Consider the following 23,319-nt stretch of genomic DNA (forward strand, 5'->3'; position numbering starts at 1 on the left):
TTCTCTTGACAGTCCCCAACATGGATACCCCCTATAGCCCTCAGTGGAATGGGGAAGACAGAGCCAGGTACCATGGGGAGGATCGCATGTTGCACAACTCCAAGGGCACAATGCACATTGTATTCCATAGGAAGGACGCCCCCTGGAATTGGGTAATGCCACGTCTTGGAGCAGGGCTTTTCCTGTCCTCCCAGGAGATTTCCAGTGGTGGCCTCCATCTTGCTTCTTCTCCCCAGCCTTCTTCTGGCTTGGAACTGTTACTCTGAACCAACGTGAGGAATGAAGAGCCTCCTCACCAAAATACTTCTGCTGGAGTCTTTTCCTACCTGATGATGTCTTCATTGGAAATTCCCGTAAGTGGCAGCTCTTGTCAACACAGCCTTGATCCACCCAATGTGTTATGCTATCCTGCTGAAATCCACAGAATTGGTCCCTAAATCAGCCACTGCAGGAGAGTTTTCAGAAAGGGTGTCAGTTCCTTCTCAGCTTTGCCACCCCTTTTCTTTTTCCTTATTAGAGTATCCACAGAGAAGGAAAGTACATATTTTATTTCTAGATTTTGGCTGGGTTTTTTTGGGAGGCAGGGAATCAAATTGAACAATCTAAAGGCAAAGAAGAGATAAATTGAAGCTGTACAGTCCTCCCTTGGAACCCAAGGGGGATTGGTTCCAGGACCCCCATGGATACCAAAATCCAAGCAGGCTCAAGTCCCTTATATAAAATGGCATAAATGTAAATGCTATAGAAATAATTTAAAATAGAATGTAAATGCTATGTAAATAGTTGCCAGTGTGCAGCAAATTCGAGTTTTGGTTTCTGGAATTTTCGGGAATTTTTTCAAATATTTTCAATCTGTGGTTGGTTGAATCTTTGGACGCAGAACCTGAGGATACGGAAGGCCGACTGTATTATTTGTAAAAAATTATCCCAGCATCTGGCAGAGAATAGGGAGCTGAAAAAATGTTAGTTTCCGTTGGAGGATGGTAAAATGAGTGTGGTGGTGGTAATGGGCAGTGTTAATCTACAGAGTAGCTTTCACTTTTTATGTTTTTAGAGAGTGTGGGGAGAGCAGCAGGGTACTCAAGGTAAAGGATTATTTTCTCCTTAAATGAAATTGTTGTGAGAATGAAAAAAGAAACAGGTATTTAGCATAAGAAATTTTGCAAACTGTAACACCTGATATAAAACATATGGAGTTATTATTGTCATAAGAGATGTGCAAACCAAATGCCACCAGGATTTGAAGGGGAGGAAGAGACCACATCCTGCTGTGGAAATCAGGAGGAAATGGCATCCACCACTTAATAAAGACATACCTTCTACAAGACTTCGTTTCTGCATTGTAGGAAGGCCCATGAGCCCTAGTCAGACCAAAAAGCAAACTGGTTGTGAGAATACTTTTAAAATCTTTGTATCTGAACTTTGTTAACTGTAGAGCACTATACAAACACAAAGTGATGTTACTGTAGCTGTTATTGGTGATGGAGAAGTTATCATTATTATTGACTTTGAAGATATCGGTCAGCATTCAACAGGGAAAGCTGTCAGAGGAAGGCCCTACAAGTACAGAAATGAGGGCTGGAGAGGTTTCTGCCAACTTTCTTGGCTGGTTTAGAGTTCCTCTACATAACATCTTTGAGTGCCTGTTGACACTTACTCTGTCACAAGGGCCTGTGACAATGTTGGTTAACAATATTGAATAAGAAATACTGTCTGCCTTCAGAGAGGTCACCTTGATTTGGTTTTGATATTTGGCCTCAAATATTCGATTAAGACATTTATAGTTAATTTATAGGCCATGGGGAGCTCCTGAACTTTTTAGAGCAGAGGAGTGACATGGTGTGATTGCATTTCAGGTATTCCTGACAAAATGCTCAGTTTAGCTTTCAACCATCAGGAAATATTTTAGGTTAGCAGATGATTGAGCTCCTCCACCCCCAGGCTTCAGAATCTAGAATGTTGTCCCCCTCTAAATAGACATTTCCCCCCTCCCAAACTTTATGAATTATGGAAATGATTGTTTCCTTCTTTGCAACGGCTGTTAAAAAGCCTAAGTCAAATTTAGCAAGTGTATCGGACTTCAAATCATGAATGTGAATATTCACTTCAGCCCTTTCTTACTTTACCCACATTCGTTTTCTTTTTAATCCTTCCCTTGCTTTTAAAATTTTTTTGTTGAATTTAGAATGGATAAACAACAAAGTCCTACTGTATAGCACAGGGAACTATACCCAATCTCCTGGGATAAACCATGATGGAAAAGAACATAAAAAAGAACGCATGTCTACATGTGTATAACTGAGTCACTTTGCTGCACAGCAGAGATGGGCATAACATGGTAAATCAACTGCACTCCAATAAAAAATAAATTAAAAAAATAAAAATTTTAATTGAATTATATGTAGTTTTGTAAACCATCTTCAATCTTTTCTGGAATAAGGGTAAGTTATAAATAGATAAAGATCATTTCTTATTTTTAAATTTCTTATTCAATTAACTTCTGGTGAAGAGTATTTGAAATGTCTCCTGGGGAAATTTGCATGGATCAGGCAGATTGGAAAAATAACATTACAGGCGTTACTTTCTGGTTCTACTGCTGATCTCCTAACTTTTAAAATTTGGTTTAAGTCCTGTATAACATAGCACTTGAACATAATGTGAATTTATTGGTAACTGAATATTTTTGCATTTAGAGTTAAAGTTTGAATTTTGTTTTCAAAAGAATTTAAGATACAAACTTAAGACTACCTAAATCTTTGTTCCTGTGTGTATAAAAAAATTCTATTTAAGTTTAAATAAAAGAGCTAAGATTTATAGCCTATCAGAGCATTAGAAGATAAAATCTGATATCCCGATTAAAAAAAATCATACATATAAAAATGCATTTGAAATGGAATGAAACCTGTTCTGTTACTAAAAGATATTTGTAATGCTAGAATTACATTGCTAGATCAGAAGAAAGGAAGATATAGAAAAGTCTGTATGTCTTCCTATATTCAATCTCCCTTATCATTTTAAACTTGTTTTTTTCTTTTTTTAAATTTATTTTTGGCTGCATTGGGTCTTCGTTGCTGTGCGCAGGCTTTCTCTAGTTGTGGCGAGTGGGGGCCACTCCTCGTTGCGGTGCGCGGGCCTCTCGTGGTGGCTTCTCTTGTTGTGGAGCACGGGCTCTAGGCACGCGGGCTTCAGTAGTTGTGGCACGCGGGCTCAGTAGTTGTGGCTCACAGGCTCTAGAGCACAGGCTCAGTAGTTGTGGCGCACGGGCTTTGTTGCTCCGTGGCTTGTGGGATCTTCCCGGACCAGGGCTCGAACCCGTGTCCCCTGCATTGGCAGGTGGACTCTTAACCACTGCGCCACCAGGGAAGCCCTAAACTTGCATTTTTAAACGTTCAAAAGCAAGACAATCCTTAAAAATTTGAAAGTATTAAGGACATTTTCCTCCATTAAAAAAATCCCTGTTTAGAGATTACTTTCAGAGACAATTTACAAGACCCCTAACTAAATCAGTTTCCTTGGTTTATGTGTAGACCCTTAATCTCTGCCTTCCTCACTTCCCTACCCCCTCATTCAATTGACTAGGTGATCAAGGTTCATCCTTTTTTGTTTCTAATAGACTCGATTATTTCTGAAAAAGTTAAAAACCCATTCTCCAAAGGGCAATGCCTTTCTACCTGTAAAGACAGAAAGTAAACTTCAGAAGAGAATTCTGAAAGTGGAATTAGATATGTTCCAAATGCAGGCAATATTATTAGAACTAAAACATTACCTTCAGGGTGACTGCAGGAGGTAGACTGGGTGCATGGTCAGGATGGACTCACTACTGAGTTTTACCCAGACTTCTGATGAAGGAATAACTGCTGCTACATGAACTGATTTGGAACATAGAAAGAAAATTAAATACCATCCAGCTGACTTTATGATCTAAATTTGGGTTTATCTTAAATCTGATAAACCAATGCATAAATGTGTCTACTAATAACGCAGCCTAGAACGTAAATGATGAAGGACTGATGCATTTGTAGTGAACTCATTTTACTTCCTGGTGATCACTGCATTCTTTTCTATGCTCAATAATCAGCCTGAATTTTTCCAGAGGTTTTCGTTAGACTTTCTTTTCCTGTCTTTGAAGGCTCAAATAATTTCTCTATTTAGAAAGTCAAAATATATGATTATTTCTAGTGTTCAAGCACCTCTTCTCATCTCTATGACACCTCAGAGGATGATAAACATTGTCTGTGTTTCTTGTACATTGTGGAATAGAATTTATCTCGGTCTAGAGATTTGAAGTCACGCAGAGTATTTAGAGCACTCTTTCTTCCTCCTCATATATCTCAAGCCACAGTTCTCTACTGATGTGGTTGGTCTTGACTCTTTTAATTTCCTATTATGCTTCCATTTGCACCAGAAGAAAATAGAAATCAAGTTGAAATTGAATATAAAATGTCAGAACTAGAAAAGCTATTAGATCAAATTAAGGTAAAGAAACAAGTGAAGGATTTGATGTGTCTTGTTCCTTGTGGGGACAAATGCATTGGGCTTTATCAAAGTTAATGCTATTAAACATTTGAATCATGTGCTAATTCACCTAATGCTGAATCTATGCTTATGTGCAGCAGACTTTTGATAATAATTTGGCTTTCTGTGTAGATCTGTCTGTAGATCACAGTTAGAAATCAGAGGATCCAAGTTCCTAGTTATAAGTTAATAAACAAGCTTCCTGGTTTATATTTCAGAGTTTGTTAGTAAGTGTTCACCTGAGAGAGAGAGAGAGAGAGAGAGAGAGAGAAATCCTCTGTCACCATGCTACAAAATCAGGTTCCCAAGGTATAACCCTGGAACATAGAGGTACTGCCACTTTAAGGCTTCCCCAGGCACCTAGCAACTCTTCACCGTGGGGCACTTTGATTCCTACTTGTTGCTAGTTGTCCACAAACACCTGCTCTATAAAGACAGTCCACCTCTTGGTTTGCTAGGCCAGAAATGAACACGGCTACTTCTTAAGAGGCAATTACTGACCACGATAGATCTTTTATTCTTAAGAGCAAAAGCTGGAATCCTCCCATCTGTTAACACCTGTTAATCTTCTGAAATGCACCATGGAACAAAGACACTTGTTTTTTCCTTTAGACATATGATGTGAAAATCCATTTTTACAGCCATGCAATTGTGTGGGAAGCTTCAGAAATAAAGAAAGATTACAACAGAGTCCCTTCCAAACCTTTTAGAGATTCTTCAGACGATGATGAGAATTTGATGAATGTTGATGAGCGTTTGATACATGTTCCAAGGACTGAACTGTGGGCCTTTTCAACAAGTAGGAAAAAGGATCAAAAATGCCTAAAAGCCCTAACACCCATTTTTAAAAAACACTGGCAAAATATAACTATTGAAAAATACAACTTGGAACTTTATCATGATTAAGAAAGCACCTGCAAGTTGCTTGACAATTTTGAGTTACTCTCCAACTAAAAAATCTGTTTAATGGACTTTAAAATGATTTTGTATTTGTGTTTAAGAAGTATGCATTAAAAAAAAAAAAGAAGTATGCATTTCTATCTGGTTTGGCAGTTTAAGTACCAGGCCCTAGCCAGAAAAAAATCTGAAGTGACTAAGGCAGTTCTTCTTAAATAAGAGCAAATTTGAGCTGCCATCCCAAATCACTACCATCTCTTCTGGCAAGACTAGATTAGCACTAACTCTCATCTGATGAAGGAGTCACCTCAAGCTTGGAAACAGCCAGTGGGGATCATCCAGCAAGTACAGGGTAAAACCGAAAAAAAGATCCCGGAATTCTGTTCTTTGGCCAGTCCATAGAGAATGGAGAATCTTGTAGAGTTGATGTCATTAACACTTGGATACATTTAAGAAGAGAGAATGACTCTAGTTTCTTCTCTATCTCTTTAGGTTAGCTCAAAATAACCAAGCACTTGCCCTTACTGACCTCTAAAGATCAATTACTGTTATCTGTCTTACCTGCTCTTGCTTTACATCTCCTCTTTGTTTTATTCAGCTACCTGACTTTGGTTCTGCTTCTGGCCATTTGGAATTGGTGTTTGAGCTTAGTCTCTGTTCCTTTAGACCCTGGATTTTCCTAACAGATTCCAATTTGGTTTATTCTGCTGGCTTTCTATGCTCTGGGCTATCCTACTTCTTGCCCTTCTGAATCTAATTTCCAGCACAGTCCACTCAGCTGGCTGACTGGCTCTTTTCTCTGTATGTTCGAGAGTATACGTGAGTGTATGGGGGGGCAGGGGGAAGGTGTGTGCACAATTTGGATAATCACTCACTAAAATGAGAGAGAGAGAGAGAGAAGGAGCTCTAAACAGAAGCAAGGGGAGTGGGGAAGTTATGCATTTGTTACTCCTTATTAACCATCCTGAGGTTTGAGGCAAATTCTTAATTGTTTACTTTCCTGCCAAGAATTTTATCTCAGCTCTCAGATTTTGCTGCCACCTGGTGCTAAAATGTTCTAGGTAGTGATGCCTAAATAGTTTGACAAACTCCAGAAGTATAACCTAGACTCAGAGATAACACAAATCAGGATACTGCATGCTTAACATAATAAATAAAAGATATAACATTGAAAAATCCCTAATTTAGTATCATATAATCATTTAAGAAATGAATGTAGTATACCTGTTAGAACAAATTTATAAGAAGCAATAGTAGTAAATTACTATGTAGTTCTGAGATGTCACCATCTCTTAGAAGTATGGTCCCCATTTGAGCTGTCACTCTTGAATATGACAGAATACTTAGTGTTAATATACATTAACAACAAATAATTTCTCTCAGTTAATGTCCCCCCTAATTTAAAATGGGAGGGGGCATTTAACTTATACTCTTTGTAAGTCAAGATTGGCTAAATTTGCCCAAGGTTTATTTGTTTCACAGAAACTATTCTTTCATTTTATCTTCTTCATTGTCTGCTGTTTCTCCCCATTCTTCATCCTGCTACTCTTGTTCTCCATTGCTTCTCCAGGCAGGATTTGCTTCTGTTGGTCCTACTTTTCCATAATTATCTTTGTCCCTGTTCTTCCATTCACTGTGTTGAAAGTGGTTTTTCCTTCCAGCTGATGACATATCATGCAGCCAACTTTTCAATTCTAACTTTTAAAGGAATGTTGTCCTATCAGACTGTCAAATAGAGCTTTGCTCATTTAACTTTTGAGTCCCAGGTGTGGAGGGATGTTAAAAGAATCCCCCCAAAACCCAGGCAAGACAGCAGTTTGGTAGTGTCATTCATCTGTGGCAGATTATATTTTAAAGAATAACTCCCATTCCACATACTCTTATTTACAATGTGACTTTGACAGTCCTCCCATAGAGAAGTGGAATCTATGTTCCCTTCCCTAGAAACGGTGGATTTGTGGTTGAAAGAAGCGACACTATGTGACTTCCAAGGTTAGATTATAAAAAGGAATCATGTCTCTGCCCAGGTCTCTTGGGAGACTCACTTTTAGAACCCAACCACCAAGCTGTGAGGAAGCCCAAACTATCTCACGCTGAGACACCACATGGAGAGATCATTTGTACTTTTCCCAGCCATCAACCCACCTGAGGTCCCAGCCACAGCCAACATCAACTTTGAAGACACCTGTAGATGATCCCAAACCCCAGCTATCAAGTCACCTCAGCATTCAAGCCTTGCTAGATGAGACCCCACACATCAGAGACCAGAAACAAGCCAGCCCTGCTGTGCTGTGTCAAAATTCCTGACCCACAGAAACCAAGAGTATCATACAATTATTGTTTTATGACACTGAGTTTTGGGGTGGTTTGTTATACAGCAATACTGACAGAAAAAGTATCCTCTTCAGTGTGTTCCTCATAAGTCGTGAGCGGGTACCCCAAGATGGGTGCAGATCCCAACTCCCCTTTATCTCATACATAAGTTTCTTATCATCTTGAAGCATCTTCCTTGACCAGAGCTTGAGCAGCCTTCATTTCTTGTATTTGGGGGTCTTATTTCTGGTCAGAAGCCCCACTATTAATTTCAGAGACTGTTTCTCCATTTCCCCCAGAAGATCTGGGACTTCACTGTAAATGCTTTTGTCTCACTCATTTCTGACCCATTTCTCATGTTACCTATCTTTGATTTCTCATTCCATCATCTGCTCCTGGAAACCACATCTTCTTGGGATGAGTGCCAGTAGGAATTTTACCTTTCCAGAAGAGACTCCAGTCTACGCAAAGGCGTGTGGCCTCGCCTGCTGGTTCCTACAAAACAATCATAGCATTGATAGCCCAGTATCAGTATTTTCTTGATTATTTTAAAATTTATTGAGATATTACTATATGCCAAGCATTGTGCTAAACTCTCTACATACTCATTTCAATCCTCTCAACAACCTTATAGAGTAACAACTATTATCCTTCCAATTTTAAAATAAGGAAAATGAAGAACAGAGAAGTTAGGTAATTTGCTCAAGGCAAGACGGCCTGTAAATGGTAGGGGGGGATTCAGATGAAGGTGATCTAACCCCAGAGCCCATGCTCTTAACCACATGTCCCATGTACAAGACATTGAACAGCTGGCATGCATCAAACCAAGCCCAGCTTTTAAAGACTATTCCAGGGTGAGGTGAAGACCTTACTTACATGTCCCTCCTGCCTTTCTCTTCCTCACAGCTTCCTATTTCTGCACATAAGGGCACATGCATCTCTACAGGAGTAAGCAACCACTTCTAGGTGAAGAACATCCAGTTTAATTGTCTACAAAGAAAATAAACATTTCTCCAAAAAGAAGCAACAAAATCTGTAGATGCATAATTTTGGCTGCTAAAACCTAGCCAGGACAATTTATATTATACCACAGTCATTTAGCTTTTTAGGCTAAAATATCTGCATTCAGGTTACACAACAGATCTTCCCAAGAAAAACAGGTAGAAACTTGTTTTATATTTGGGTAACTAAAGGGCCAGTTCAGGGCTTTAGCCTCCTGAAACAAAGGACAATCTGCCTCGAAGTGTATTCTTGCAGGGCAGAAACTGCTCACAGCAATTTAATAACAGTGCTTTGCATTGGTTTTCACCAAGATAACAGGGGTGTAGCAGGCTTCCTGGGAACAGCTATAGCTGTTGCTCCTGGCCTACTATTGAGACTGCACTCAGCATTTTGATGCATTCCCACTGTAGGTCCACCTCTTCCATGCATGGATGAGAAATGAATATTTTACTGAAAATCCCGTGGGACTAGGGGAAGAGGTTCTATATTGCAAAATTATATTTTAAACATTAATAAAATCTGTTAAATATCTCTTTTCTTTCCCCAGTTTTCCATTGTGGACAGCAGCCCTCTTTTCTCTTCAAAATTCTTTCCCCTCCCTCCAGAATTATTCTGTAAGCTCACACCCCTCTTCAGTCTCTCATTCCAAATCAACACCAAAAATACTGGCAGAAGTTGAAATTGGATGCCTGCAGCACTATAGCTCCATTCAGTGTGACTATGAAGGACAGTGTTGAAGAGAAATCTCTTCAGTGGTCAAAACTCCAAGCAGTGCACCTGGTTGGTTAATTTGCCTGGAAGGAGAGATGAACAAAAGTATTGCTCTATATTAATTCATGAGCAAATCACTAAGAGTTTGGATTGGAAGGAAGATGACTGGAGAATTGGAGGCAGTGAGTTCTGGAGAAGAGGTATGAGGATAGACCTCTTTGAAAGAGCACAGAATATGATATTCATGTCCCAGGTGCATGCTAACCAAAGAACAAGATCTTAATCAGGTAGACAAGATGATCTGTTTTGTGGATGTCAGTCAGCCTCTTTCCACAGTCACTCCTGTCCTTGACCAAGGCATTCATAAATAAAGTGGCCACGGCTGCAGGGATAGAGGTTGTCCATGTTGCTGGTTAAAGAGCCAGTCTGGTTACCTCCACTACTGAGTCCCTAACTGCCAAAAGCAAAGACCAACACCAGTCAAATATATGGCATCGTTTCTCAGTTCACCTGGCCTCAGGCTGAGTATACTGAGCCACTTCCATAATAGAAGGGAAAGTGTATTGTTCTTACTAGAATAGATACTTACTTTGGATATGGATTTGCTTTCCCCTCCTCGGTGATTCTTCCCAAAACACCCATCTATGTATGGACTTACAGAATGCCCTATGCACCGTCATCGTATCCCACAGAGTATTATTTCTGACCAGGGAACTCACTTTACAGAAAACGAGGGCAATACTAGTCTTCCCATCACCTAGAAACAGCTCACCTGATTGAATTATGTAATAACCTTTTGAAGATTCAGTTTAGTGCCTGATGGATGGCAAAACTTTGCTCTTCAGGATAGATGAAGTGGACTTTGTGTATCTTTTGGTTAGGAGACGGTTAGCATGTTTTCAGTTGTGTGAAGAGTAGTTTAATCATGTTATACAAAAGCATGGTCTCATTGATGGTTTTAGTTGGAAATTAAATATAGTTAAAGAGTGTGTGTAGACACCAAGTTGACAAGGGATGTACTATGCTGGATTGTGATATGTCAACTTGGATGAACTGAGAACTTCATTTCCTAGAATTCCATTTTTTGTATGAGTTAGAGTTGGCTAAGAGAGGAACTTGTGCTAAAGGTCTGAAAGGCTGAAGTCAACACTTTCTGAGGGTTATTGTGGTCAAATGTGGTGATGAACAGATACAGAGGTGCTTAGCAGGTCCATCTTGTCTTTTCCCATTAGCATTTAAACATGTCTTTCCAATCTTTAAAAATCTCTCCCTTAACCTCATGGACCCTTCCACACTACCTTGTCTTCTTTCATGTTGACTGTGTCCATTTTCACCTTTCTCCTCAATCCTCTGCTACTGGCCTATCACATCCTTCCCCTTAAAATTGCTCTCACTGTTCTTCTCTCTATACTCATTTTTTCCCTGGATTTCTATAACTATTATATGCTGATAGTGCTCAAGAATATATCTATCCAGGTGTCTCCCGAGTTTCATACCTGCATATTCAATGGTCTACTCAGCACCGCCACCTGGATGATAGGCACCTACAACTCAGCGGGTCTATAACTAAATGTGTCCTATTTCCTCTCAAAACTATACCTCCTTCATATCTCAGTGAATAGCACTGTCATCTACTCAGGTGCCCAAGCCAGAAACCTGCCACTGTCTTTGCTTAGGTTTCCTTTATCTTTTGCCTGCAATGATTATTGCAACAGTCATTCTTCCTCAAGTTGCGAAGCTCCAGTTCAATAATACAGCTAGGTCTCGGGCCAAAATGGACAGCAAGCCTGCTGTTGCAGCGTCAAGCAAATGGCTGGAGGGTATTTGAAAATGGTATTACAATGCTGCCGGGTTCAATAAACTGGGCTTAATGTGAGATGATACAACATATGAGAATGATGATGTAAAAGAATCCATAAGAAGGCTTCCTGAGAACCTTTATAACAACAGGGTGTTCTGCGTTAAGAGAGCACTGGACCTGACCATGAGGCAGCAGATCTTGCCTAAAGAGCAGTGGACAAAATATGAGCAGGATAAATTCTACCTTGAACCATATCTGAAAGAGGTTATTCGGGAAAGAAAAGAGAGAGAAGAATCGGCAAAGAAATAATCATGTAGTTTAAAAATCTGTGTATGCAGCCGTTCTCAAAGTATTTTTATGAAGTTGGTTAAACCTGGAATATACAATGTAGAACTATCTGGGCTGTAAATGTATTATTTTAAATAAATGTCTATAATAATTATAAAAAAGTAACACAACTATAATGTACCATACAAACGCTATGGTTTATTTTCAGTATAGATCTGTATTAACCCTGAGAATGTGAGGCAATAGAGCTCCATTTTATGGGAGAAGTTGCAGCTGATAGTGGGCTGAGATGAACAAAAGGAAAACATGCTTGCACAATAGTGGACATTGTCAGCGTGTTAGACCTGGTGACAATGCTATTCTTTCCACAAATATTCATTAATTTCCTACCATGAGCTAGGAACTGTGCCTACAGGATATGCTTCCAGGTCATTGATTCACTGTATACTTTTTCTGGGTCCTGCACATGTAGGGGATACAAAGATGAAAAAGTCATGGTCCCTATGCTTAAGGGGCTCTCAGCTCTCTTCATCATGACCCACGTCAAATGATATCTCAGATGGCCCTTTCTAATGCTGAGCTCCTCCCACAAAGAGTGCTGCAGTAAAGTTCCTTCTGGGGCCTATTATTTTCAAAGAATAAATTAATTTCAGAGGAAAAGAAAGTCAGTCTAGAGACATAAGTAGGCTGTTGTCCAGATGCAAGGATTCTGGAAAACCACCACCAATTTAAAAAGCTATATGCAAGGATTCTTTTTTTGGTGACACATAGGGACCGCCTCATTGGGACCTAAGTTAAACTGCAAGCAGTCTCAGTAGTGAATTCAGCCTTGTGCTCAGCCCTTTCCCAGAACCTCTGGCTTAATTATGAGAAGAAAACCTATTTATTCTGAGACATCACCACTTTGGGATAAATTCCTGGAAGCCATCATGAAAGCAAAGGGAAGATCTTTCTCAGAGTCTCTTCTCTGGATTTCTGAGAAAGAAGTGTTTCGTGTTTAGCCTGTCAAGTTGCTTTTCATTTCAGTCCATGGATTTGCCCCTTATTTAATTCGCTTTGAACTTAGTTCTCCCTGTTCATCCAGAGGCCTGGGTCTCCTATGGGAGGGTAATTCAACCTTTCTCGTGTCTTCCTCAGATATCATCTTTCTTTGAGCACATTCTTCATATTATTAGTTACAAAATAATAAAAATAATAATACTTATATACTACCTTACATTTCACAAAACTCTTTTCATGTGTTTTAGTTCATTTAATCCTAATAGCATCACAGAAAGGCAGAGCCATGAGGAACCTGAGGTTCAGTGAAAAGTAACCTAAGATCACATAGCTGTTGGATGACAGACCTCACAAAGAACCCAGATATTCTAACTCACATCTTCTTTCAACTATTTCTCCCTATATTCGTCCAGTGGCCAAAGTCATTTCTAGCCCTGATCCATTTCATTTCATCCTTCATCCATTTATTCTGAAATCTGAACAAAACTATGTTCATACTGGGAGCCAAGGAACACTGATGTCTCTCCTGGGGATGAGCTTGGTTGTAGGGACCCAGGAAGCCCCCGTAAGCCAGGACTCCCAGGACCTACCAAGAACAAGAAAATGCAGGAGTTCTCCTGAGGCAGGGGTTCTCCACTTTGGCTCCACATTGAAAACAGCTGGGGAGCTTTAAACACTACTGAAGCCTGGGTTCTAGCCCCAGAGATTTATATTGAATTGGTCTTGGGGGCAGCCAGGCCATTAGATGTTGAAAAACTCCCCAGCTGATGCTAATATGCAGCCAAGTTTGGAAACATTGCCTGAGGGCTTCCACATGTTGACCTGTTCCTTGTAGGACCTGTGGACTCATTCTCTTTCTCCCTTTTCTAAATGCTTATTACACCAATCATATATGGTTGTTTAATAAAATCTAGAAAATGCAAGAGGCAGGATCAAGATGGTGGAATAGGAGGACGCTGAGCTCACCTCCCCACAACGAACCCATCAAAACTATAACTACATATAGAGCAACCCTCACTGAGAATGACATGAAAACTGGCAGAATGACTCTCCTACGACCTAGGCTGTAACGAAAGGACCACACAGAGTCTGGTAGGAGGGAAGGAGAAGTGATCTAGTCAGGACCTGCACCCCTAGCGGGCGACCCAGAACAGGACGGGGATATCACAGGTTTGGGGATCCTCCCTAAGGAGTGAGGGGTTCAAGCCCCATATTAGGCACCCCAGCCCTGGGGTTCAACACTAGGAACATGAGCTGGTTTGAAAAGATGTGGGGCTTACCGGAGGGCTGTAAGAAACCGAGACTCTGCTCTTGAAGGTCACGTGCACAAACTTCTTGCTCCCAGTCCCAGTGTGGAGGCAGCAGTCTGAAAAGTGCCTTGTGCTCTGAGGGGCTGCCCCCACCCCCATACTGGGCTCCTGCTTCCAGCACCTCCTGCTCCGCCGCTGCTCCCCGCGAGGGCCGAGGCCACCACTGCCAGTGAGCGTGCTCACACTTGGAGGGAGATGAACCAGCTTGGTCTGGCCCTGCCTCTAGCCAGGCGGGAGCCCGCCACTGCCATCCTGAGCTCACACCAGGGAGGGAGCAGAACCAGCTCAACAGTGTGTCTCCAACCCCCTCGGTTCCAACACCTCTGACCCCAACCCAGCCTCTAACCAAGCTCCACACACTGGGGGAAAATTGGAACCCGCTCAGAAGTGCAGCCCCAAGCCCTCAGGCTCTGACCATGCTCCCAAGCAAGGTGGAGACTCCATCACACTGGGGAGAAACCCAACTTCCTCAGAGCTCCTGCTCCAGCCCCTCTGGCCTTGACCCCACCCACGATAGGGCGGTGACTGCCTTTGAGCCCAGGAGAAACTGGTGCTGGCACCTGGCTCTCTGCACCCAGCCCCGCTGATTCCAGCCCGACCTCACATCAAGGTGGTGGCTGCCAGTGCGGGGGGGAAGACATGGCCCACGCTCACTTCAGATCCAGCTCTCCCCCTAAGGCCGCTGGAGACACGCAGACTGCATTGGGACACTCCCACACAAGGACATGCCTTCAAGACCAGGATAGGTAACTGTTTCACCTAATTTCATAGAGACAAACAGAGAAAGGTAAACAAAATGAGAAAACAGAGGCAGATGTTTCAAATAAAAGACCAAGATAAGGTCCTTGAAAAAAACCCTAATGAAACAGAGACAAATAATTTACCCGATAAAGAGTTCAAAGCAATAGTAATAAGAATGCTAACTAGACTTGGGAAAAGAATAGATGAACAGAGTGAGAAATTCAACAAAGTACTAGAAAATATAAAAAAGAACCAGTCAGAGGCTGAATACAATAACTGAAATGAAAAATACGCTAGAAGGAATTAATAGCAGATTAGGTGATACTGAAGCATGCATAAGCGATCTGGAGGATAGAATAGTGGAAATCACCCAGTCGTAACAGCAAAAAGAACAACAAATTAAAAAAAATGAGTCCCTCTGGGACAACATCAAGCATACCAACATTAACATTCAAAACATCATAGTGCTGGCACAAAAACAGACACATAGATCCTTGGAACAGAAGAGAGAGCCCAGAAATTAACCCATGTACCTATGGTCAATTAATCTATTACACAGAAGATAAGAGTATACAGTGGGGAAAAAACTGTCTCTTCAATAAGTGGTATTGGGAAAACTGTACAGCTACATGGAAAAGAATGAAATTAGAACATTTTCTCATACCATCTACAAAAATAAACTCAAAATGAACTAAAGACCCAAATGTAAGCCTGGAAACCATGAAACTCTTAGAAACAAACATAGACAGTACACTCTTTGACGTCAGTCTTAGCAATCAATATCTTTTTGGATCTGTCTCCTCAGACAAGGGAAACAAAACCAAAAATAAATAAATGGGACTTAATTAAACTTAAAAGCTGTTGCACAGCAAAGGAAACCATTGACAAAATGAAAATACAACATATTGAACAGGAGATGTTTGCAAATGATATGTCTGATAAGGGATTAATAACAAGCCCATACAACTCAATATCACAAAAACAAACAAGCTGATTAAAAAATGGGCAGAGGACCTGAACAGGCATTTTTCGAAAGAAGATGGCCAACAGGTACATGAAAACATGCTCAACATCACTAATCATCAGGGAAATGCAAATCAAAATCACAATGAGCTATCACCTCACACCTGTCAGAATTGCTATTCTCAAAAAGACGACAAATAACAAGTGTCAGTGAGAATGTGGAGAAAGGAAACCCTAGTATACTGTTTGTGGGAATGAAAATTGGCATAGCCAGTATGGAAAACAGTATAGAGGATTCTCAATAAATTAAAAATAGAACTACCATATGACCCAGCAATTCTTCTACTGGGTATATATCTGAAGAAAACGAAAATACAAATTCAAAAAGATATATACACCCCAATGTTCATTGCAGCATTATTTACAATAGCCAAGTTTTCACCAACAAATGAGTGGATAAAGAAGATATAATGGAATATATATATTAATATATATATTATGGTATATTAGCCTTAAAAAAGAATGAAATTTTGCCATTTGCAGCAACATGGATGGTCCTGAGGTTATTATGCTTAGTGAAATAAATCAGACAAATACTGTATGTTTTCACTCATATGTGGAGTCTAAAAATTAAAACAAATGAATGAATATAACAATACAGAAACAGACTCATAGTTATAGAGAACAAACTAGTGGTTACCAGTGGGGAGAGGTGTGGGGGGAGGGGCAAGATAGGGAAAGGGGAATAAGTGGTATAAACTTCTAGGTTAAAAAATAGGGGCTTCCCTGGTGGCGCAGTGGTTAAGAATCCGCCTGCCAATGCAGGGGACACAGGTTCGCCCTGGTCCGGGAAGATCCCACATGCCGCAGAGCAACTAAGCCCATGCACCACAACTACTGAGCTTGCGCTCTAGAGCCTGTGAGCTACAACTACTGAGCCTGCGTGCCTAGAGCCCATGCTCCGCAACAAAGACGAGCCACAGAAATGAGAAGCCTGCACAACGCAAGGAAGAGTAACCCAGGCTTACCGCAACAAGGGAAAGCCCGTGTGCAGCAATGAAGACCCAACACAGCCATAAATAAATAAATAAATAAATTTATAAATAAATAAATAAGACACCGGGGTGTAATGTACAGCACAGGGAATACAGCCAATATTTTATAATAACTTTATATGGAGTATAATCTATAAAAATACTGAATCACTATGTTGTACACCTAAACTAATATAATATTGTCAGTCAACTGTACTTGAAGTTTTAAAAAGTAAGAAAAAGAGAAAGAAGTAAAAAAACTAGAAAATATAGATTAATCTTTGGAGAGTAATCATAATTATTCCACAGAGAAATAAATACTGTTAACAATTTGTTAAATATCTTTCCAGAACTTCTTTCTATGTATATACAGATAAATAAATAAACCAATACTCTTTTTAATCAAAAACTACCTGGGTAAACTCATTGAGGAGTCTATGAAATAATGCTAAAAATAATTACAACTAGCATTTGCATAGCACTTTAGAGTGGCTAATTCTCACATGAAAAAATAAGAACTAATTACCAATTATTCAGCATCCTTTTTGAGAATCAGTGTGCCAGGTGCTGAATTAGACATTTACTTTAGTCCTCTATTTGATATCTCTCATAAAGTCTGTACAGTCCCCATTTTACAGATTATCTAAGTCTCAGTGGAGTGCCTGAGTTCACTTGTTAAAACATGGATTGTGTCATGGTTTTACTCAGCACTGTATCTCAGAGCATAGCTCAGTGCCTTGCACTGTGCCTCGCAGAGAGTAGGCACTCATACATAGTTAATGGATGAAGGAATAATTAAATCACATGCCTTTTCATTAATTCATACTGCCTCTGGTTGATGCAGAGAGGCTTTCTCCAGAGGAGATTTACTTCCTGGGCCTTCATTCTCTGGCAGTGATTGCTCACCGAGTAGGGATTTCACGGCTCATGGAAATGTGTCTATGTTATATTCATTACCTAGGGCAATGGTTCTCAAACTGTGGCCCCTGGCCCAACAGCATTGGTGTCACATGTGAGCTTGTTAGAAATGCAAATTCATGGATCCCATTCCAGACCGCTGAATTAGAATTTCTGGGCACGAGTCTCAGGAAGCTGTGCTTTAATTAGCTTTCCAGATGATTCTAATGAACGTTAAAATGAATGTTAAATTTTGAGAACGATGGGAAATAAATGAATTTCTTCTTGTCCTGAGACTCACAATAATAGTATAGCTTGGCTGATTGGGTGGATGGAGGAGACATTTATAGAGACTGGGAAGACAGGAGGGGCAAGTTTGGATGGAGATTGGGGTTTGGTATGTTAAATTTGGAGTACCCGTGGGATATCCAGGTGAAGCTACCTGGAGGCATCTGCAAGGACTGAGTTAGAGATATAGATTTGGGAGTGGTAGTTGAAGCCACAAATAAGAGTGCCCAGGATAGTGGGAAGCACTGGAGAAGAGGAGGGCCATTGACATACCTTAAGTAATAGCATTATTTAAGGGGAGTAGGGGAGAAGTGCTCAGAAAAAGAAGAATTTGAGGACAGTCATTCTTCCTTGTGAGTGACTTGCATCGGAATGTTTGTCTCATCTTCCCCTCTGGATTATAAGCTCCTTAAAGCCTGGAACTGTGTAAACTTTAATAGGTCCCTCAAACAAAAGTACATTGCTGCATAGCCTGTAAATAATCAATGAATTCCTACCAGGATTCTGCTTTGCAGAAATCCAATGTGATCAGAGCCGTGAGCAAGATGTTTCCCCCAAAAGACACATATATAATTTCCCAATGGACAGTGTGGCAGATTAAAAATAAGTGAATAAATAGAGGGCATCATGTGTAATCCACTGATATCTATGCTAATCACATTAATCAGAGTGAATTAATTACACCTGAAAACATGCAAAGTTAAATTCCTTAGAAAATCAATTCATTAAACTCATATTGGAATGCACAGTCAACAACCTCCATGTTTAGAAACTATCAGCGTGATTTGTGGCAACTTCTGATTTACTAACGAAACTGCTTAAAACATTTTTAAAGGCAATTGCAATTACTGTCTGGCATTTGATGGAAAGAAATCTTGTCAGCATTGTCCCTCGTGTGTCAACTGTCACAATTTTCTAAAAATTTTGAGGTGAAAAATAGGCAGGCTCTACTATTTGCTAGCCTCGATTAGAGTTAATTCAATGTGTGTCTGCAAATAATAGTGTTTAATGTAATCTCTCTAATTACAGATAAAACGCATTTTCAGTCATGCTCATCACTGACAGTATTTTGGGATAAGTTAAACTGACAGCTGCTTTCTAAAGGGAAGGGAAAAAAACAAACCTTCCTTGAGGTTGTGTTGATTTTCTCTCTCTCTCTCTTTGGCATTGAAGTTCAGAAAAATATGAGACTAGACACTTTGGCTCTAGATACCAACTTCGAAAATCATGACATAGTCTATCTCTTGGGAATGTGATGTGGTTTCCATCTCCCACTTCCATCAATGAATATCTAACTTGAATTTACTAAGTAAGCATTTCTAAGGGTTTCTGGTAAACCAGGCACTGTGCTAGGTACTAAGGATGATTCTACCAAAACTACCCTCCACAATGGCTTCATGAGTCAAGTCAAGCTTCCTACTATACTAGACATGATAGTTACAGTGCCACTATATTTACAGCCCCTTCAGATTTAAACTATTCAGGTCACAATATTTTCTGAAGGGTCAATGCATGTTCCTCTTCAACCACAGCTAACTGATGGGGTAGGGAGATGGTTCTACTTCTAGAGCAACACCAGAAATAGGGATGACATCAGCAGTACAGCAAGACAGTCCATTAACAGAGCTAAGCAAACAGAAGTGGGAAACTGAAGCCAGAGCTAATGTAAAAATTGGCAGAATTTGCAGATATCTTGAGGAGGTCTTTGGACCTCACTATTTGTGGAATAGGGAGTTCAAAACAATCCCTTCTAGATCCTAAGGAGAAGAGGCCCCAGCTAACATGTGGGTTACAATACCAATCAGACATATTCCAGGACCAGCCCTAGGTACAAGTCATCCTAAAATATCACCTATTATGATACTACTCTTGATTCTTCTCCAAGCTGAAATTTCCGCCCATAAAGCCACTTTCTGGGGCCAGACAATAGTAATGTTGTCTCTAGAAGGCCACTGTCAAATGCCATCTGGAAGGAGAGAGTGGCATATAGGACATAGTACACAGATGACAATATCACTTATATCCCATTGACCAGAACACAGTGCCAAGACCACCCCTAGCGGCAAGGAAGTCTGAGAAATGTGTTTATCCTGAGTAGCCATGTGCCAGGCTAAATATTCTATTTCTATGTAAAAAGGTTTGACAGTTTCTTATGAAGTTAAACCTATCCAGCAATTCCACTCCTACGTATTTACTCTAGAAAAATGAAGCATGTTCACACAAAGGCTTGTAGGTAAATAGGCAGCTCTATTCATAATTGTATAAAGCACAACATGGTGCCATTTTATAAACGCTGAGTTAGCAAAAATAAAAAATCCTGATGAATCCAAGTGTTGGGGAAGATGTAGAACAGATGGAACCCTCATACAATGTTGTTGAGAGTGTAAATTGGTACAACCACTTTTGAAGAATATTGGTATATCCAGTAAAGGAGAAGATTTGCATACCTTATAACCTAGCAATTCTACTTCTTGGTAATCCTAGAGCAGTGATTCTCAAGCTTTAGCATGCATCATAATCACCTGGAGGGCTTATTAAAACACAGATTCTTAAGCCCTATCCCCAGAGTTTCTGATTCAGTAGGTCTGGGGTGGGACCTGAGAATTTACACTGCTAGCAAGTTCCCAAGTGATGCTGATGCTACTGGTCCTGGGACCACACTTCGAAAACCACTAGCCTAGAAAAATTCTTGCCTATGTTTATCAGGAGATGTGTGCAAAAATGTTCCTGATATTATAGCTTGTAATAGTAAGAATATGGAAACTTAAATAACAACTTAAATAACCATTGACAGGACAGTGAATAAAGAAATTATAATGTATTAAAAGAAGTACTACAAAGCAGTGAAAATTAATGAATTAGAGCCATATGATATCATGGATAAATATATTTTAAAAATTGAAGTATAGTTGATTTACAATGTTGTGTTAGTTTCTGGTGTAGAGCAAAGTGATTCAGTTATACATATACAGATTATTTTCCATTATAGTCTATTACAGTATACTGAATATGGTTCCCTGTGCTATACAGTAGGACCTTGTTGTTTATCTATTTTACATATAGTAGTTTGTATCTGCTAATTCCAAATTCCTAATTTACCCCACCCCCTTCGATAACCATAAGTTTGTTTTCTATGTCTGTGAGTCTACTTCTGTTTTGTAAATAAGTTCATTTGTATCATTTTTTTTTAGATTCTGCATATGAATGATATCATGTGATATTTGTCTCTCTGTTTGACTTACTTCCCTTAGTATGATAATCTCTAGGTCCATCTATGTTGCTGCAAATGGCATTCTTTCATTCTTTTTTGTGGCTGAGTAATATTCCATTGTGTGTGTGTGTGTGTGTGTGTGTGTGTGTGTGTGTGTGTGTATACCTCACATCTTCTTTATCCATTCATCTGTGGATAGATAAACATAATTTTGAGCAAAGAGAAAAACAAGTTGCAGAAGAATATATACCTTACGATACAACTAATATAAAATTTTAAAAGTGTAACTCTAAACAGTAAATTGTTTAGGAATATATACATATGCAATGATAAACCAAAATTCAGGCTGTTGGGGAGAAGAGGGGAATATGATTAGGGAAGCATAGAGATTCCAACAGTTCTAGAGTTGGGTGGTGAGTTCCTAGATGTTTGTTATATTACTGTTTTGTATGTATAAATCATTTTATAATTATTTTTTGGTTTTAAGTCAGTTTCATTTTTTGTATATATGAATTATTTTACTTTTTTCTTTTCAATCGGTTTTATTTTTCCAATTTTATATTATTTTAGTTTCCCATAGAATCTCTTGGCAATGTAAGAAGCAAAAATGCAAATATATAAGGATGTACTCTTTATTTTTTTTAAATAAGAGGAAAAACCTCAGTATGTTCATATGGACAATGAAACATATGAAAGCAGCTATGTTAGGTTAGTATATTTATGTGTCTTTTTTTTACATATACTTATAAACACCTTTGTATAATTCTGAACAATTGATTAGAACCTGGCAAGAAAAATGTGCAAGGATGAAATGATCAGGGGGAAGAAATTAGGATTTTAGGAATAAAAGGTAGAAAGTGTGTTAGGAGACTCATATGTTCAATGGGCAAAATGAAGGCCAGGCTGCTGGGAAGAGAACAACTCTGAGATGGTCAAGGACTGCCTGGCTCTCTGCATTGCTCCAGCAACTCTCTGCAGGGACAAGGAAAGCAGATTATGGGGCTGATGAGGCTGGTCTTTGTGGGTTTACTGAACGTGGTCAGAAGGGAACAGAGAGGTGGCTGTAGAATCTGAAGGAGGACAACCTTTAAGCTGTTGACTATAGTGCTCAGTGTAAGTTTTAAATCAGCTGGAAATTGAGAAGTTGGCTGGGGCAGGAAAGAGTTGTGAGGGGTTGAATGATTGCAGTCCATTCTGAGTATAGAGAACATTTGTGTTTAGAGGGGGAAGCATCAGAAAGGGATTCCAAAAGTGAAGCAGGGCTTCATTATTACAAGGCTCTGTGGGTCTAAGGCTGGTGAGGGACAAAGTTAGAGTACCTGGCGAAAAAACGGTGGGGGTCATGAGTCAAGGAATCTGAAGAATTAGTAGGACAGGTGATAAATTTGACAGAAAGAGAAAATGAGGTTGTGTCACTCTATAGGCTAGTAGCTCTGGTGCTTGGGTAGAGTTTCTTACCACTTGCTGATGAGCAAGGAACTGAGGGTAAATGCTCTCTCTGCTTCAGAGAGGAACAGGGGTCTAAGGACCAAGCACCAGGAAGACTGCCAGGGGTTGCAGAGCCATACGGACATGTGTTCAAATCCCATGGGCTCTTGGGCAAGGTACTCACCCTCTCCTAGCCTCTTTCCCCATTTTCAGACAGGGAATAATGACACCTTCTCAGAAGTAGTGAGCATTAAGTGTGATCATGTATGAGCATATCTACTGGAGTATCTGGCACACATAATAGATGCCTAATAAATGTTGAGTCTCCTCTTCTCCTCGAATCAAATGCCCTTAGAGCCCCAGCCTGGAGGATGACTAGCATCATAGCAGGTAATCGGGTAAAGGGCCAGTGATCCTTGGGCTCCCAGTTGGAGCCATGAAATGCGCAGAGTTAAAAAAATAAAACAGGAATGAGTGTGCTTGCAACACTAACCAAACAGAACACACAAACAAAAAGTATTGTCTATGTTAGTGTCACGGTACAACTCAGCTATGACCCTGAGGAATAATTTTCTTAAATATCTTTTGAAGAATTTTGTTCATGGTGAGGGGTGTCATATAATAGAAGGTGCAAAAATCCTCTTTGAAACATGATGAGATTTTCAACCCATTGGGCTGAAAGTATGGGCTTTTTCAAAGAAAAGTATGGGCTTTTTCAAAGAAAAGTATTTGGACAAGATGATGGACCATTTAATACTCTTAGATTTCAGTCTTTTCCGTTTTTGATTTTAGTCTTTCCCATTTTTCTCCTAGTCCTAGAACAAAGGTTTATAAGCAGCTTGCTCATGGAGCTACCTGAGAGAAGGAAATGGGGAGGGTCTGAAATCAGTGCCTAAGGCAAAAAAAAAAAAAACACAAAAA

The 23,319-nt window shown here is 39.8% G+C and overlaps 1 pseudogene across 1 annotated transcript; it reads left to right on the forward strand.

The window, feature by feature from the left end:
* Nucleotides 1–2,205: 2,205 nt before the first annotated feature.
* LOC309664291 (cytochrome b-c1 complex subunit 7 pseudogene) lies at nucleotides 2,206–19,964 on the forward strand (annotated as a pseudogene). Its single transcript has one exon. The product of its transcript is annotated as a cytochrome b-c1 complex subunit 7 pseudogene (transcript).
* Nucleotides 19,965–23,319: the final 3,355 nt, after the last annotated feature.

Source organism: Balaenoptera physalus (assembly GCF_965194825.1).
Source record: "Balaenoptera physalus genome assembly, chromosome: 7".
In the NCBI taxonomy this organism is placed as follows: Eukaryota; Metazoa; Chordata; class Mammalia; order Artiodactyla; family Balaenopteridae; genus Balaenoptera; species Balaenoptera physalus.